This window comes from Psittacula echo, assembly GCF_963264785.1.
Source record: "Psittacula echo genome assembly, chromosome: 3".
Lineage (NCBI taxonomy): Eukaryota > Metazoa > Chordata > Aves > Psittaciformes > Psittacidae > Psittacula > Psittacula echo.
The window spans coordinates 58,915,834-58,933,257 of NC_137736.1; the positions used below are offsets into that span (position 1 = coordinate 58,915,834).

Below are 17,424 nucleotides of genomic sequence, written 5' to 3' on the forward strand. Positions count from 1 at the left end.
GTATCCATGCCTTCTTAGAGATCTTAAACACATTTCCTGGCCCAGAACAAATACTTCGCTTCAGTATCGTACTTTTGAGAATTTATGTTTATGGTTTTAACAGTTTATTGTAACATTTAAGAACTTCTCATGCTTCTACATTTATTTATTTATTTATTTGTTTGTTTTTAATAAAAAAGTATACTATCTGCAAGTGTAGAATCATTTATATTAATTTCCTTTATTAAGGAATAATATAAAAAAGATTCAGATCTGTTTTCCTTTTACTTTCTACTTACTCCTTCCTCTCCTTCTATGCTTGCAGCTGCACAAATTCAATGCCTTAAAAAAGTCAACATCCCAAAACCTCAAATTTTGCATGCGTTGCTCAATTTTGAAACTACCTGATCGACCTGCTTTCAACACTAACCTGCCAAAGCGCAAATTTTACCTGTGTTTTTAAAACCCCTCAGAAAGCAAACTTGCAATGCACAGGCATTAGTGTAGGTAGGGGAAGGAAAGAAATGACATATGAGTTAATGGAAAAACTGTTTTCAAGGGCAGGCGAGCGAGGCAGCCTTCAGGCACGGCTGCTCAGGGTCAGGGTTTCTTGCTCACCCTTAGTCCGTGTGCTGGGTCCTCAGTGCTCCCCAACCCTCCCAGCCCCAACAGCCAGTTCTGCCCTCTGTGCCCCCAGCAGTTTTGGGTTTGAGTAACATGGGCCTCTTGCTCTGCCTGTCCTCATCCTCTCCTCCGTCGCCTGCACAGGGGTCTGACACAGCCGGGACAGCCATGCTGCGTGCTGCCTGTCCTCATGTGCCTTGGCCAGCAGCAGCAAGAGCAGAATACGGCCCCAGCGCGGGCTCCCCTCCAAAGGTCATTGTCCGTTCCCCTTCTTGCGCTCCCTCCTGCCGGCCAGCCCTGGCACCCAGCCCGGATTAAACTTGATACACCCTGGGCGGACTGCCATGGGGCCGCGGACAGGCCTGACACTGCAGCAGGCCTTGATGGTGGCCGGGCTCTCCTTGCTGAGGGCTCAGAGGTGGCGTCAGTTGCTCTCCTTGCCCGCAACAGCTGTGTCCTCTTGCTGTGCCACTGCTCACCTCTATGTCTGCGTACTGTCCTGCCTGCAGCCCTGCTGCGAGCAGGGCATGTGTGTGTGAAAGCATGCATGCGTGTGCGTGCACATGGGTGCGCCTGCGCAACTGTGGTGTATCAGTGCGCATGCATATGTCTGTAACATATGCATGCGCATACATATATAGATAAGCATGTAAGCATGCGTGCACGTCCCTGCACACATCCCTGTGTGTGCGTTTACATATTTGTCCCTCGGCGTGAGTGTGGATATAGATTCACAGAACAATAGGATGGTTTGGATTGGAAGGGACCTTAAAGATCATCTATTTCCAAGCCCCTGCCATAGGCAGGGACACCTCACACTTATACCAGGTGGCTCAAAGCCAAGGATGGAGCATTCACAGTTTCCTTGGGCAACCCATTACAGTGCCTCACCACCCTCACAGTAAAGAACTTCTTCCTCATACCTAACCTGAACTTCCCATTTTAGTTCGAACCCATTGCCCCTTGTCCTATCATATGTATCCTATATATACCCTATCCTATATGTACATGCATGTGCCTGTCAATCCCCACACACAGGTGTATATATATGTATATATGTCCGTGTGTGCATATATATAGGTGTATATATGCATATACACACACATATATAAACGTGCGTGCGCACTGTTCGACATGCGCGTGTCACCACCGACCCCACGATAACTGCCGCACTCCTCCCGCCCCCGCCCCGCAATCCGCCCCGGGCCTTGGACACCGCGCATGCGCCACTCCGAGTTCCGCCCCGTCCTCCGCGTTACCACCCCCGCGCTCTGCGCAGACAGCCGCCCCATGCGGAGGGAGTCCCGCCCCCCGAGCCCTTCGCCCCATTGCCCTCTTCCAACATGGCGGCTGCCGCCTCATGCACGCAGGCACACAGGCACCGCCCCGGCTCCCTTCCGCCGGGAGCAGCCAGTGAAAAAAACAGGAAGAAACCGGCCCAGGAACTCTATGGTTTCGCGGGGTGGGTACCGTGGAGCTGCCGCCTTGTCCGCCCGCCCCTGCCCGCGTTGCACGCCGGGACGCAGCGGGTCCTCCTTCCCGCCCCCCCTCCCCCCCAACCCCCGCCCGTCCTCCGAGCTTGCGCCGCGCCGATATCCGCGTTGCTCCCAAGATGGTGGCGCGGGGCTCGCGCTGAGAGTGAGCGAGTCCGCGACAGGAGGCGCAGCCGCGGGCCTGGCCCGCCCTCCCGCCCTCGGCAGGCCGCTGCCTCACGCCTTCCCGCCAGGCCGCGTCTCCGTCTTCTCCGCACCGGGGCCCCAACGGCTCCTCCGGCAGCGGCGGCTCCTCGCCTGCGGCCCGGCCCCGAGTGCAGCGTGGCCCCCGCATAGAGCCCGGGCGGCGGTGGCTGCGGGAGTGACCGGGAGCAGCAGGCCGCGGCGCCCAGGTCTGTAGGCGCTGCGCAGCGCCCGGCCCGGGGGAGGGCCGGAACGGGGGATGGCGCCCGGCTCACGCCGGCCCTGAGGAGGAGGGAGCCGGGAAGCGGCCCTGCCCGTTTCCCTCCGCTTGGGAGATCCACTACCGGGGGTGGGGACGGCAGGCGGGAAGTGTCGGCGGCAGGGGTGCGTGGCCCCGGTGGTCATCCCCCACCTCCCAGTGAGGCACATGGGTGCGGGGCCGCCCCGTCTCTCCCCAGAAGCGGGAAGGCCGGGCGGGCTGGTGGCTCTGGGCTGCAGCCCGCCCCCAGAGAGGACTGGGCTTGCTGGGCGACCTTGGGTGAACCTAGTCTGTCCCTGCCTCAGTTTCCCGGTTCCGCGGGGCTGCCGTGGGCACGGGGCGCCTGGGTGCTCTCGGCATGGCCCGCTGGGGCAGCAGGGGAGGTGCGGGTGTGTGAAGTACTGCGAGGGTGCGTAACTAGTGTGCAAGGCCGGCTTAACAAAGTAGGTGTGTTCACTTGCTCCTGTTACCTTCTATCCAGTCTGAAGAGTCGGATCTTCTAACCTTTGAACAAACTGCTTTGCTAGTAAACGGGATCTGTTACTTCCCACTGCAGCACTTTCAGGGTTCCGTTTTTAAGTGTAGCGGCAATATTTCTTTTAAAGGAGCTCTGTGGGGCATTACAGTTCACAGCTGATTTGTATATCTGGTGTCTAAGATGAAGTGATGTGGTCATTCAGAAGTTAGTACTGCTGAGGGAACAAAGCATGATCCACAACTCTCCTTTAAGTGGCAAGAACCTGTAATCTGTAGACTTTTGGTTATGCTACTTTTTTTTCTTTTTTTTTTTTTTCCCCCCCCTCTAGTTAATGGAAATACTTTTTCTTTGTTTTCTTCTGTGTAAGCTGTGTTAAAACTCTGGAAGGAAACCTGTGCTTAACACATCACTTCAGGAATGGCCTTTCTGTGTCTGTATGGAAACTTCCCTACCTCAGTAGGTGGCTATGCAAACCTGAGGCTCTGTGAGAATCGACTTGTCAGATTAGTTTTACCATGCCTCTTGCAGGCCTACCAGAAAGTTCCTCAGTGGGAAATTGTATCTGATTTTAGCTTTGATTCCTAACAAAGTAAAATGTACATGACTGTATTGTTATTTTACCTTTTTGTTTATGTTGTTGACTGGTTTGAAAGGGAGAGGTCTAAAACATAAGATTAAGTTACTAATTTATGCAAATAGCATCCAGTTAGAGATTCCACATGAAGAGGGAAGCTAAACTCTAGGTTAAGTGTGTTGTTAGACATCTATGACTGGGTGGGATGATAACAGAGGTGGTGAGAGGTGCCCCTTGATAAGAATGAAAACTGCTGGAAAACAGGCTTTACAGTTTTAACAAACTGCTTAGTTTGGATGGTAGCACGGGATACTCTGTGCCCTTTCATCTTGGAAACAGTTGAAAGTTTGAAAATACTGTGAAACTTGGAGTGTGTTGAATTGAAAATAGGAAATGTACATTACCAAATTGCTATGGATATTCCATAGTTTTCCTTACACTCATTTGTCTTTTCAAAAGAAATGAAGTTTACAATGCTTATGACTTGTCTTTGTAACAGTAATGTCCTGTCAAATTGATATAGACAAACCTTGAAAGAAAATCTAGACCACTGCTTAGGTTTACAGGGCTGAAAAATACCTTTAATTGAAATTATTTCTGTGCAGTGTTATGGGATGCTTCATCTCTCTTTTATGAGTACCTTCCATTCCACTCTAAATGTTTGCTGTTTAATGTAGTATCTTTCATACTAGAATCAACAAGTTTTTTTTTCTGTTTACCATCACTGTTTGCTGGTTTTCCTTGCTGGACTATCCCTAGTATCTCCCAAGAATTTATAAATAAAAACATCAAACCAGATGACAAAATAGTTTGAGTTGTTTCGGATTTTCTAGGGGCATGATTCTGTGACTGCGTAAAGAAAGTGACTGAAGGGAAGGCAAGCTTGAAACAACAGAGGAGTTTAACTTGTTCATAGCAGTGTGTTTTAAAGCCTAGAGCTTGCAGTTCGGGTCCTCTTCAGAACTCTTAACATTGTGTGGGTTTTATCCTTTTTTTAATAGCAAACAAAGCTTTTAGTCTTTTTTTAATTACTGCCACTGCTTAAAGACATATGCGAATGATTATTCTTTTGTGGATGGGATTTAAAACTGTGTGTGTATGTTAAATACACTGAGGGATGTTCTCAGCTTGTTAGAGCACCTTGAGATTGTCCTTGTTCTAATTGACTTGAGGAAATAAAACAGGTTGTTTTTCTTTTCACTTTACGTTTGGTAGGAGAAAGCCGTTTTCAGAATTATGAAATATGTACCCCAGTATGAAGTCATGCTTATTTCATTATGAATATTTGCTTTTTAAGCTTGTAACATTTTGTATAAACAATAGTGTAGTACATGATATGGCATTTAATGTAGAATGAATATAATGTTTACATTTTTATAATTGCATCAAATATGTGTCACCTTATTTTTTGCTATGGAGTAAATATTTTTTTTTTTTTTTTTCCCCTCTGCTATTTTTGGTTTCAGTTTATTTAATGAATGTTCAGAGAGAATTAATCTTTTTTCTAAATGCAGGAAATGTCTTTCTCTCTCACCAAGGCAGTGTATTCAGTGTATCACTGAAAGATAAAAGCCACTAACTCTTAAAAATAGAACATGCAATTGAGGGACAAGGGGAAAGAATTCCTAAAATATGTAGGCATATATCTCATTTTCAGTGTCAGTCTTTGGTACTGTGGGCCAGGTCTTTGCTTCACTTTAGTTAATGAATTTATATTGATTTTTAAACAAAGGAGATGTTTTACACTTCTTCTGAAGTGTCCGGTATATTTAAGGTAGCTGTGAGTTTTACAGAGAAGCAGTGTTGAAAGATTTTTCTGTCATTAATCAAATGTTGATTTGTGCATGGAAGAGGGTAATACATTTGCTGTCAGGGTCTGTAACAAATAATTTAGAATATGATGTTTACTAAAAAAAAAAAATAAATCATTTTTTCCCCCACTCACAGGAGAGTGCTGTAAGCTTTGCTAAATGTTTGGTTCCCAGAGACAACAGCAATGAGCAAACCACATGTTAGAAGTGGCTTTTTGTCACCTTAATATTTTGACTTTAACTTTTACTGCATTAACTTCTTGTATTTACAGGCACTGCATGACAGCCTTATAAAGCTGTCCATGAATAAAAGCTTGGAAAAAACCAGGCTCATATGAACAATAATGTGTGTAATGTATCTGGTTGGTTTGCAGAAAGTCAGCAAATGCAGTGTAAAGGTAACATTTTGTAATGAAGCAGCACTTCAGTAGCTATGCCGGCTGGTAAGATGTTTCTTCAGGAAAATAGCCTTGTAGGATAAATATTTAAAAAAAAAAATAAAAAATTATAAAATCAAATAATGTTGAGATCCAGGATTTGTGGTTACCAATACAATACATGACCAAATAGCACTTTCACTTGCTATTTTTGAATAGTTCCATCTTCTTGTGGCTGGGAGTTGACAGGACTTACTAACAACTTACTCGTTGCAAAATTACATTATAAATTAAATATTACCATGCTGTTCTGTCTCACAAATACTCGTGAACTAATCTCTGAAAGGAAGCATTAACTAATTCTTACTTGTAATAGGTTGAGCCTGCTTCCCTGTATTATGAAAAGTGCTGAATGGAGAAAGAGGGTGGAAGTCAGTCTTTAGTGATACTCTTTCCATTGCCATCCTGCATGGTTCTTTACCTGTGTTTTACAGAGTGTTGAAGAATTAGGAGAAGCTGCAGTTGTTCAGCTGGGTGAACTAAATGGGTGGCTTGCCTCTGGACCCTGACTCTCACTTCACTGTCTTAGGTAAGAGGGGTGACCTGCTTCTTTTGAAGCAACTTGCATTTCCTTAGAACAGGTGTATGTGTTTTAAGAGAAACTTCTAGCTTGTGAAACAGTGGTTTGGGTTGGGTTTTTTTTGGTTGTTTTTTATTTTTTTTGTCACCTGGTGGCTTGAAAAGAACCTTAACAGCATGTGGCTGTTCCAGAATTGTCTGTCAAAAGCACTCCTATGTGTATCCTACATACCTTTGAAAACATGCTCTATGTTGACATACTTTACCTTTGAGAATCATGCTTATCTTGTGTGGTATTTCGACAGTGGAACTGTCCCATAGGTGAATTACAGCAGTGATGGTTTAGCACAAACTTGAACTGATATACCAGCTGACTGCTTGATATTGAGGGTATAACTTTTTTCATGGAATCATAGAATAGTTTGTGTTGAAAGGAACCTTTAAAGGTCATCCAGTCCAACCCCCCTGCAATGAAGCAGGGTCGTATATGACCAGATCTGATTGTTCAGAGTCCTGTTCAGCCTGACCTTGAATTTTTCCAATGATGGGGTATCTACCACCTCTCTGGGCAGCCTCTTCCACTGTTTCACCACCTTCATTGGTAGAATTGCTTTCTTGTAATTAGTTTAAGTCTTTTATTTTAGAAGCATTACACCTTGTCCTATCACATCAGGCCTAAGTTTGTCCTATCTTTCTTATAAGCCCCCTTAAGTACTGGAAGGCTGCAGTAAGGTTTCTAAAGTCTACCTGGAGCCTTCTCCAGACTGGACCACCTCAGTTTGTTCAGCCTTTCCTCATAGGAGAGGTGCTCCTGCCTTTTGATCATTTCTGTGGCCCTCTTCTGGACCTGCTGCAACAGATCCATGTCTTTCCTGTCTGAGAACCCAAGAATTGGAGGCAGTACTCCAGCTAGGGACTCGCTAGCGCAAAGCAGAGAGGCAGGATCACCTCCCTCAGGTAGCTGGTCACAGTTCTTTTAGTGCAGCCCAGGATACAGTTAACATTCTGGGCTGCGAGTGCACATTGTCATCTCATGTTCATTATTTTATCCACCAGTACCCTCTAAGTGCTTCTCAGGGGCACTCTGTATTGATATCACCCAGCCTGTGTTGATACCATGTATTGCCCTGACGCAGGTGCAGGTTTTTAACACTTGGCTTTGTTGAACTTCATGAGGTTTTCATAGGCCCACTTCTCAAGCTTGTCCAAGTCTCTTTGGATGGCATTCCATCCCTCAGGTGTGTCAGCTGCACCACTCAGCTTGGTGTCATCTGCAAACTTGCAGAGTGTGCACTCAGACTGTCCATATTAAACAGTACTAGACCCAATACAGAACCCTAAGGACCACCACTCATCACTGATCTCCATCTGGACATTGAGCTGTTGACCGCTACCATCTGGATGCAACCATCCAACCAATGACATGTTGAAACACATGCTGGTTGTCTTGAATCACCTCCCTGTCTTCCATGTGTCTTCATGTTCAATCCTGGTGTGACATAATTTCAAACCTGTGACCTAAGTACCTACATAAGACAAAGTACCAAAACCTATAAGGTAGTTTGAAATCCAGTTTAGGTTTGGTCTGGGTGAGCCTTGCATCAACCAGTGGGATCACAAGCATAAAATCATGGAACCTGTATTTGGGTTTGACTAATTGCATAGCTGCGATTAGTCTGCATGATTTTCTTTTTGTTCTGTCCTGTGAGGACTGTGGCAGAACTCCTGCCCTGACCAAGCTAGAGTTCTAAGGACAAAGCTGGTTATTCATCTGTCCTTCATAGAGGAGATCACACTTCTGCTCTCTTTGATGGGCCCTTTTTTGGACTTGTTGATACTCCCTTGATAATCGTTACATTAAAGAAATTGGTGAAATTAAAGGAGAATGACAAATGAACACTCCTTTTCCATACTGTGTGCAGGGGAGGCACAAGACCTGCGTAACATGTTGCCAATCTTGCACGGTGCTGAGAGATGCCAGACTTGTCCAGGCAGCTGGGCTCTGGCACTGCTTGTGTACTCCTGCTTTGGTATGCTTTGTGGGACCCAGGTTGGAGCAGCTGCAGTTCAGCAGGCTTGGGGTGTCAGGGGGTGGTGGAGTGGCTCTTAAAGGAGCTGAACTTCTAAAATGGTCTGCAGGTCAAAATACTTCAGAAAATGCTACCATAGTTGTACACAAGTTTTTCTTCTGCAGATGGTTAGTCATGTGCAGGAGCTGATTAATGCTTAAAATATTTTGATTTTACAGTATGGTAATTTTCATTTTCTTAAAAGCTATCAAACTTTTACAAAGCTAGATGATATTGAAGAGGTCTATCACTACTTCAGAATTTCTGTTTTCAATATCATGTTTCCAGCTTGCTTATTTGTATAGCCATATTAAGATAATGATTACTTTTTATTTCATAGTGAAATCTCTTGAGCAAAATTGTGGTAATAAGTGCTGTGGTTTAATATGTGTGTATACCCTATATTATTTTTAGGAAGTTCATGGTACATGAGCATACACAGGCTGCAGTGGCAGCACCTAGATGTGTGTCAGCTGTTGTAGCAAAACTTACCTATTTGGGACTATGGGATTACATACGTACAGTCTACACAACCTGCAGGTCCCATCAGAGTTCAAGGACATGGGAGCTCCTAAGGAAATGTGTCACTTTTGTGAAATACTGGTATTTCTTCGTTGTAAAGGTTGAGCCCTTCACATTTTAAGGTGGTGATAAATACTCCATTTGCGTGGCTCCCCTGACCTAAATATCTTACTGAAAGAAGGGTGTTTGTCAATACTTGGTGGTTGTTTGGCTAAAGTTATGTTAAATATGTCAGTCAGTCAGTCATGGAAGAAAATTATTATTTAAACTTACAGATTTTGTAATACAGTTTCAAATACATAATGCTATATAAAATACCTACTTTCTTTAAGGGTAGCGCTCAGAATTTTTTATTTTGCTCCTGTCTTGTGACAGCTACTGCAAAAAAAAAAAAAAAAAAAAGGGAAAAACATTGTTTAAGGACCAGATAGAGGGGATTTCATGATGTCTTTCATCGAGCCGGACGTGAAAGTTGCAAAGTATTTTTTGTAATTTAGAATTAATTTCTTAAATATTTTGCAGTTCTGTACATTATAGTTTGGTTAATTCAGTAGCTTAGCATCTTTGTTAATATTCAGTGTGCCTTGAAGTCTTCTTTTATTGAAAATATATGACAGTTGTAAACAAGCAGCTCTTTTGGCTTTGGTCGTGTGACACATCAAGATTTCTTCATGTTGAGTGGAAGGAAGCAAGCGTGTTAGCCATGCTTTTAGTCACATTTGCCATTTGCAATTTTTTAGGCAGTTGTGGTAGCCTAATGCTAATTAATGAGTACTAAAGGTGAACGTTGAAGCACATCTGACTTCATTAAATTATTTTCATTCCTTTTAGACAAGCATTACAAATTCTGTATTTCATTTTGATATTGGTCATGTAGCCTCTGAGTGTAGTTTTTTAGTAGTCTGCTGAACTCCTGCTCTGCTCTGGTGGTAACTGGTGGAGGGAGATTGAAGAAAGAGGACTAGAAGTCCAGGAGCTTTGGGTTTGTGTTGCTGGAATTGCTCATCTGCTGCTAGCTACATGTTACTAAGCAAGTCCTGTGTCTCCCATCTCCTCTGCTGTGGTCTTGTTTCTTCTGTAAATTGTACTGTCTTAAACTACATAGCTTCAATTATGTTGGGAACCTTTGTTGTGTTTTGTCCTATTGCTGGGTAATAATCATAAGTCTGTGATAGATGTGTGATTTTGATACCTTTTCATGCTATACTTCGTGCTCTGCTCATACTCTGTGCATACTGATGGTGTTTTTGTACCTTAAAGGAGACTGTGTAATTTTATATAGATGATACTGCTTTATCTGTGAATATGAACAGTTATATGCATTGGTGTTAGAGCTGGAAGTCTTGTGATACAACGTGTGAAAATATTGGTCACATTTGTCAAAATATTTCTGAGTTTGCTTAATGGCATCACTGTGAATGAAGAATTATTCTTTAATAGAATATAAAATAGATATTGTAGATTTCTGTTGGTATGGAGTAGAAGTGCCACCTCCAAACAGGAAAATCATCAGTTATTGTTTCATATTGTTCAAACAATTATTTTCTTTTTCTTCTGAATGGCAGTGAAGTTTCATTGATATAGTTGCATAACATTAACTCATTAATCCTAATTGTACATAAACCCACATAATTATCCTAATTGTTTGCTGAAATAGCAGTCTTGTTTCATGAAGCAGGTAGGGTGCCCTGTTTAATTTTTTCTTTAAATACAAAAAATTGTGGACAAACTGTTAGTGGTGTAGAGAGTGCTTTTACTGGCATGACTGTTTCAGACCAGGGTCACCCCATTTCACATCCCTGATAAAGAACTGGGCCTTTGGTGTACTGGATAGGTTCTCTGTGGTTTGACGTCTTTTGAGGCAAACCTGAATGTACTCTTAAGGTAACCAGATCAGTGTTTCCTTCGTGGGAGCCCTGATCTGTGTTGGAGATCAGCCTAAATCTGCAGCATTGGATTTGATTGTTCTAAATAGAGTTTTAGAACCAGAAATTAAGTATTAAATCGTTATGGTACTGAAAATGTCATACTCTGTGCCAAATAAGTAAGTTGAGTGTTTTGATTTTTGGTTTGTTTTTTTTTTTTTCCTTTTGAAAGTTGCTACTAGATTTCTTTATCTATATGCTTATTTCTCTCACTTTTTTCTCCCTGAAACTGGTTGTGCTTTTAGGTGTTTGTTGAAAATGTTTGAAGTATGTTTTTAGTCATGTGTCTATTGTTAGTTATGGCTTCCCGGAAAATGAGTGAATTGTAGAGAAGTTTATCAAACTCCACCAGTTTTGTGCAGCCCAGACAAAGATGTGGTTCTGTCTGTGACTTCTTTGAGCATTGGGTGGGTTTTTTTCTAATGATAATTACCATTAGTTAATAAAAAAAAAAAAAAAAAGCCAAAATAAAAACACCAAAACCCAAACAAATAAAAAACCCAAACAAACAAAACCCAAAAAAATCCAAAGAAACACACACACATAAAAAAAAAAAAAAAAAAAAAAAAAAAAAAAAAAACCAAAAAAAACCAACAACCAACCAACCAAACAAAAAAACCACAAACAAACCCTCCCCCCCAAAAAACCCAAAATGAAACAAAAGCACCAAAAAAAAGTGGGGGGAGCAGGAGGGGAGAGAGAAGACCTTGCCAGAATCTTCCAGAAGGAAATGGATATTCATAATGAGCTAGATGAATGGAATTGCAAAACTCTATTGCATTATTGTGGAGGAAAGATCAGGGAACACTGTATGTATGGGCTTTCTGCTTTTGTATTTTCCCTAACATAGTAAATATTTTCTATTGTGGTTTTTATGAGAAGTATGATTTAGCATGGGAAGTCGTGGTTTTACCTAGTCCTGTGAGAACAGGGGGTTGGACTCTTAACTTTATGGGTCTCTTCCAACTGGACATGCTCTGTGATTCTATGTTTCCTTTAGTTGCAACTTGTGACTGATTAAATGTATCATTTTGAAGTTGTGTTGAACTTGTACCAAGCACAGTGTGAAAACTGAAATGTAATAACGTTTTTTTTTTTGTATTGTAGGTACAAGAACTGTGGAAGCCCATTTTAAACTCTGAAAGAACAAGTTTCTGCAGCTCTGGAAAGATATGGTATGTTTATGTTTTCACTCATAGTGCATGTATGCTAATAATTATAATATGAAGTAATTATCTTTTGTTCCCTGATTTAAAAAATGAAAAGTTGAAAATAAATTCAGGAAGAAAAATGCATTCATTTTTCCTGTATTTTTTTAACTGTGATGTTTACTAGTTAGGCATAGTGCTCTAGAAAACTGACTTAATTGAGATTTTTATTTTTTTTTTTTCCTTGGAGAATACTGAAGATTTGGTTTTGTTTTGTTTGGAGTTTTTTTCCTTCCTGCTGAGCACATTTATAGTGAGACTTTTATAGGTTTTAGGAATGGCTTGAAAAATAAGTTCATAACTACTGGAAAACTTAAGTAAACATCAGTGTAAGTTAAATTTGCAAATTGGAATGCTAGGAAACAACATTGCCCGTAGAAGTTGTGGCCGCCCCATCCTTGGCAGTGTTCAAGGCTAGGCTGGATGGGACTTTGAGCAACGTGGTCTAGTGGAAGGAGTCCCTGCCCATGGCAGCAGGGTTGGAACTAAATGAACTTTAAGGTCCCTTCCAACCCAAACTATTCTATGATAGAAATGTAGCCTTCATTAGTAGTGCTAACTACTGGCATATGGCATTTGGCATATGGCATTTTTTTGTCTAGGCTCTTGAATGTCCAGCCAGCTTAAAAAAATATATGCATGTATTACAGCAAGGCTGGAAACTTAACTTGTAGTTATTTTAATTTTCATTTTCTAACTTTATGCTGGTGTAGTCCTGTGGAGATACCTGGTAGTACGGAATGACTGCGCCTAGGGTTTCAAATTCTGTAGTTCTGCAGCTTGGTACTTAGAGAGAAGTTTCTTGCGTTACTGCATTCAGAAAAACAATTACTGAGTTTTTTTTCTACCATATGAAATAGGTCTAATAATGTACATAAAAGCTCTATGTGAATATATGTAATATATAAAATTAACTGCTTCTAAGCTACATCTGTACTGTTTTTAATCACTTAAAACGTGGGAAGAAATCACTAACTGCTGATAGGAGTTTTATACACCATGGGTGTATATCTAGGGTTTTGTTTTGAAGATATTTAACATAGGAAAATATTTAAAGTTTTGGAATCTCAACCTTGCAGAAGGATTGTTTGGTGTCTGTCTTTTAAGTTCTGTTTCATAGAAAGCTGTAGACAGGATTAATTCTAAGCTATAACTTTAAATATAGTATGTGCTAATTAAAGATTGTAAATGACTTAAAAAGCTGTAGTGCTACATTATCACAGTCCACATGTTCCTGAGAGAATTATAAAAATTGGTCCTTTACTGTAGCAGGGATCTGGTAGGTAGCGTATATTCATTTTTGCACCCACAGCACCACTGGGACCACCCACTTGCTTCTTGCTGTCCAGTTCAATACCAGTTGTGTGTATGATGACTCTTCTTCAAACCTAAGCTGTTACTTCTTTCTTGCCATTTTTTCTACTGGCTGCTGTTTTCCGAATGTTTAACTGCTTGCTGCTGTATGTATGCATAGCCTGTGTACTGGTATGCACTTCATAAATTGATAAAGAATTCCCCCCTAATCCTCCACAACTTGAGTAATGAATGCTAATGGAACATCAGAAGAGCTGTATGTTATGCTACAGAATTGCATGATTGCTTGGTCTTAACATAAACTATATATAAACAAACATGCTGGTGACACTGAAGATCTGGGTGAACAGAGAGGTATTTTACATGGAAGGCTGCATGAAGGATGGGTAGCAAAAGAAAGCAAAATAAGAAAGTATAAACAAAAGGACAGATGGAATAGAAGTTTAAATATTAAAACTGAAGTGAAGGTGTAAAACTCTACCTGTTTGGAAAATAATTTGATACCTAGCCAGTAAAAGAAGAGCTACTAGAAGAAGTTTAAACAGATGATTGGATTCCACCTCCTGATGTAGGAGGGGCTTTCTAATCATAACTGTATATCATTTTGGAGGGAGCCTGAAATAACAGGCATAATTGAGTTAGAAACAAATGGCTCTGCTGCAAAACCAAGGAGTGTGTGTAGTGGAAAAAAACCCAGCTGTGGTCTAAGTGAAAAATGCAGAAACTAAAGATTATTTTGGATCTTTCCCTCTTTTACAAAAGCGAATAAAGTACATCTATGATCTTATTTAAATATCAAACCAAAAACAAATGTTGAAAGGAAAATCTAATAGCCAGAATTGCAGGGGTGGTTTTAGAAAATAACTCTTGGGCCTTTAGCTTTGGCACGAGGGGAGGGAATGGGGGCAAACACTAGACTTTTTTCTGTTACTGTATGATTTCTGGACTGTTGACATACAGGCAAAGTAAGTATACGAATATTACAAGATTAAGCTTTTACATAAATCTGTAGTTGATCTCTGTATATTGGGATGCACCAAATTCTACGTTTATTAAACTCAGTAACTTGTGTTTTTCTGAAGTGTGAATTCCAGAATGGTGTCAGCTTTAATTTGAAGATAATAGCAAATTCAGATCCCTACCCCAAATAATTTATTCGAGTGTTAATTATCCTTGCTCTCCTGCATGTTCCTCTTCCTACTCTGATTTGAATTTGTCAGCCTTCAGTTTCTAGTCATATGGGGGGGTTTATATGCTTTCTTTTAATTGGAAGCTCTTTTTTATGTATTCTTTATGTGCAATAAGAGGACTTAGTTACTTCCGGTATCCATATTGATTAGCATGATTGACTTCGAACTTTTTCCATTATCTAATCACAAGGCACTTTTTCCTATATTCATGCTGTCTTTGTGACTCTTTTTTGCTACTTCTAGAACACTACTGAAGAAAATTGAATAATTGGAGAACTGGGCACAAGTTTTGAACATGTCTGAAGTACTTTATGTAGATGAACAGGCACTTTTCCAACAGCCCTTCATATCACTTGTTCTAGCTGTAATACTGGGAGCACATGTGTGTTTGCACATCAGTTATGACTGTTTTAATCACTTCAGGTTGCCATTTTCCATGATAGAACCCAATTCTTTTGGTCTTCTAACTGTATGACTTTGTATTTGCTAGATGAATGGTTTGGCTTACTAGGCAGTGGGGAAAAAAAAAAAAAGTATAGATGCATTACTACTGGTTTTCTGCAGCTCCATTAGGATTTATGTTATCAGGTTTTCTTAGTGGATGTTTTATTTTACTTTAGGATCATTCAACCTCCTATTAGCTGCACGAAGAAAACTTCTGGTATCTTATGGCCGTTCATGTTTTCTCTGCTGGAAGCAGCATGCAGACAATTAAAATAATTTCTTGATAAGGTTGAAGACATCAATTAAGTCTCAAACATGACTATTACTACTTTTTTTTTTTTGTTTTTGTTTTTTCCCTCCCCTGCAAGTGGAAGTTAAGATGGAATTTAGGGATTTGGTGAATATTCTACAGTTTCCTCCAGGATACTTAAAACAATCTCAAGTTATAAAAGACCAGCTTTTCTATTAATTGTCAATTCCTTTTTTGAAGTAGTAACCTAGCAGGGGAAGTTCTGAGGGTACCTTTTACTGCGTAGATAACAACTGTTCATTTCGTCATGGTACTCAAAATCCAGGAGTGTATCAAATTCATTCTTGGAGGATTCAGAGTGATTCTTCAGAAAACATACGAAAGCTGCCTTTAGTGTTACCTTCATGAGATGGATGATTATTTTTAATTAAGCAACTCAAATTCTGGCACTGTAAGGTCGGGAAGGTCATGGTAGTTCGTTGTTACAGGTAAATCACCCCTGTTTTCATGAGATCACCTGTTAAAAGATAATCTTAAAAAGAAGAAAAATTGGATCAAAGATTACTTGGGTGGATACTTAAAGTTCTTTTGTAAAAGAAATTCTTACAAATGCTACCTCTAGGGCACTCATTCTTCAGTGAGGTCAGTAAGAAGTTATAGTTTAAATGAGAAAAGTTTTCCTTCTTTCTGGAATCTTCCTAGACCTCAGATACTAGGTGTCAGCTGCCAGATTGCTGTGCTTTCACAGAAAATGAACATCAGATAACACAGAGAAAGTAATGGGTATAGAAAATCCATTTAAGTGATAACTTTCAGTTAAGTGATTTGTACCTGGAAGTTTTTTGGCTTTATTTTTGGCTGCTGAGAAGTAGGTGCTTATGTTCTCCATGGTGTGGCTTTAAGGTCTGTATGTTGAAGTTGGAGACCTCTTCTTGGCTCCTGTTTGCCATCCTAGACTTCTGAGATTAAATGAAACATGCAAAGTGAAGATCTCATCAGGCTATGCAAAGAAGTTGCTTTTAGCCCCTTTTAATGCATCTGAACTTGTTTCTGACTTCCTGCTCCTACACTCATTTATTATTTTTTGCCTCTCTCTTTTTGAGTTCATAGAAACATTCTTTTCTGAAAATGTGCACTTTTGCCCCTTTGGAGAAGGGGATCTGAGTTGTCTCAGACTACTGCATAAACATTATTTATCCTGTTGCATCTTGATGAGAGCGATTCTAGGAAGCCACATAAGGTTCTTCAGATGTATGGTTTGAGGGCATGGATCTTGTGTATTGCCTTGCTAATTATAATAGGGGTTGTTGCAGTCCTGGTTGAATCTACCTCTTGTAAATAGTCACTAAGCAGATACAGATGTGTCTCTACTGGAGCCTGCCCAGTCCCAAAGAGCCAAGCAGCCATCTCAGATTTCTTTGACATACTCCACAGGCACAAATTTAGATATGTTCAGCTGCTCAGTGTGTTAGTGAAAGCCTAAACTGTAAGACGTGCTAATCATAATTATAAAAATCTGTTTGAGTAATAAGAATAAATATCTGCTCTGGGGCTGCTGTTCCTACCTTAGAAAAGGGAAGTTACATCCAGAGTGTGTTTTGTAATGGAATTCCTGTGACAGAAAAGTAGTTGGTTTAGGTCAGTTTCCTATTCTTCATAATGTCAGTTTCCAAGATGCTAGTATTCTCATCAGTGTAGTTTCCCTTCTCTGATCAAATAGTGTCCTTTAACTCTGTTATTTGTTGTGGGTTTCTTTGTTTGTTGTTTTTATTTTTTTTGCATCGTTTGGATCAACAATCAAAATGTCCTTTGTTCAAACAAGAATCAGAATAAGGGATCTTCTGATGGCAGTCTCCTTTACCACCCACCCTATGTTTCAGCATGCTGGTGTCTTTGCCGGGAGATACTACTCTGCTGATGCATGAATGAGTAAGGTTTTAGAAAAATTCTTTCATCTATGCTAGGGAATCTTTGCCTATCATATTCTGTCCCAAGGAGTGGCAGCAAGGATAGGTGGGAAAGGTAGGATAATAAGGAGATAGAAGGGAAAATGATTCATTAAGATTTCTAGCATCTGGATTGTTGAAAAGTAGCATGCGATTCATAGACCCCATACAGTAAATCTAGTTTTAAGGTATCTTGTTA

General features: G+C 40.8%; 1 protein-coding gene across 15 annotated transcripts in view; it reads left to right on the plus strand.

Moving 5' to 3' along the window:
- The first annotated feature begins 1,928 nt into the window (after positions 1-1,928).
- UBE3A (ubiquitin protein ligase E3A) overlaps positions 1,929-17,424 on the plus strand; it is a 56,872-nt gene continuing 41,376 nt past the window's right edge. For 5 of the 15 annotated variants that reach the window (XM_080612175.1, XM_080612167.1, XM_080612171.1 and 2 more), the window contains exons 1-2: positions 2,569-6,367; positions 11,981-12,048. The gene's annotated coding sequence lies outside the window, so the exon portion shown is untranslated. Of the gene's footprint in view, positions 2,066-2,168; positions 2,489-2,568; positions 6,368-11,980; positions 12,049-17,101; positions 17,209-17,424 lie in introns of those variants that run through there. The other 10 variants (XM_080612180.1, XM_080612181.1, XM_080612169.1 and 7 more) reach the window with 7 other exon arrangements.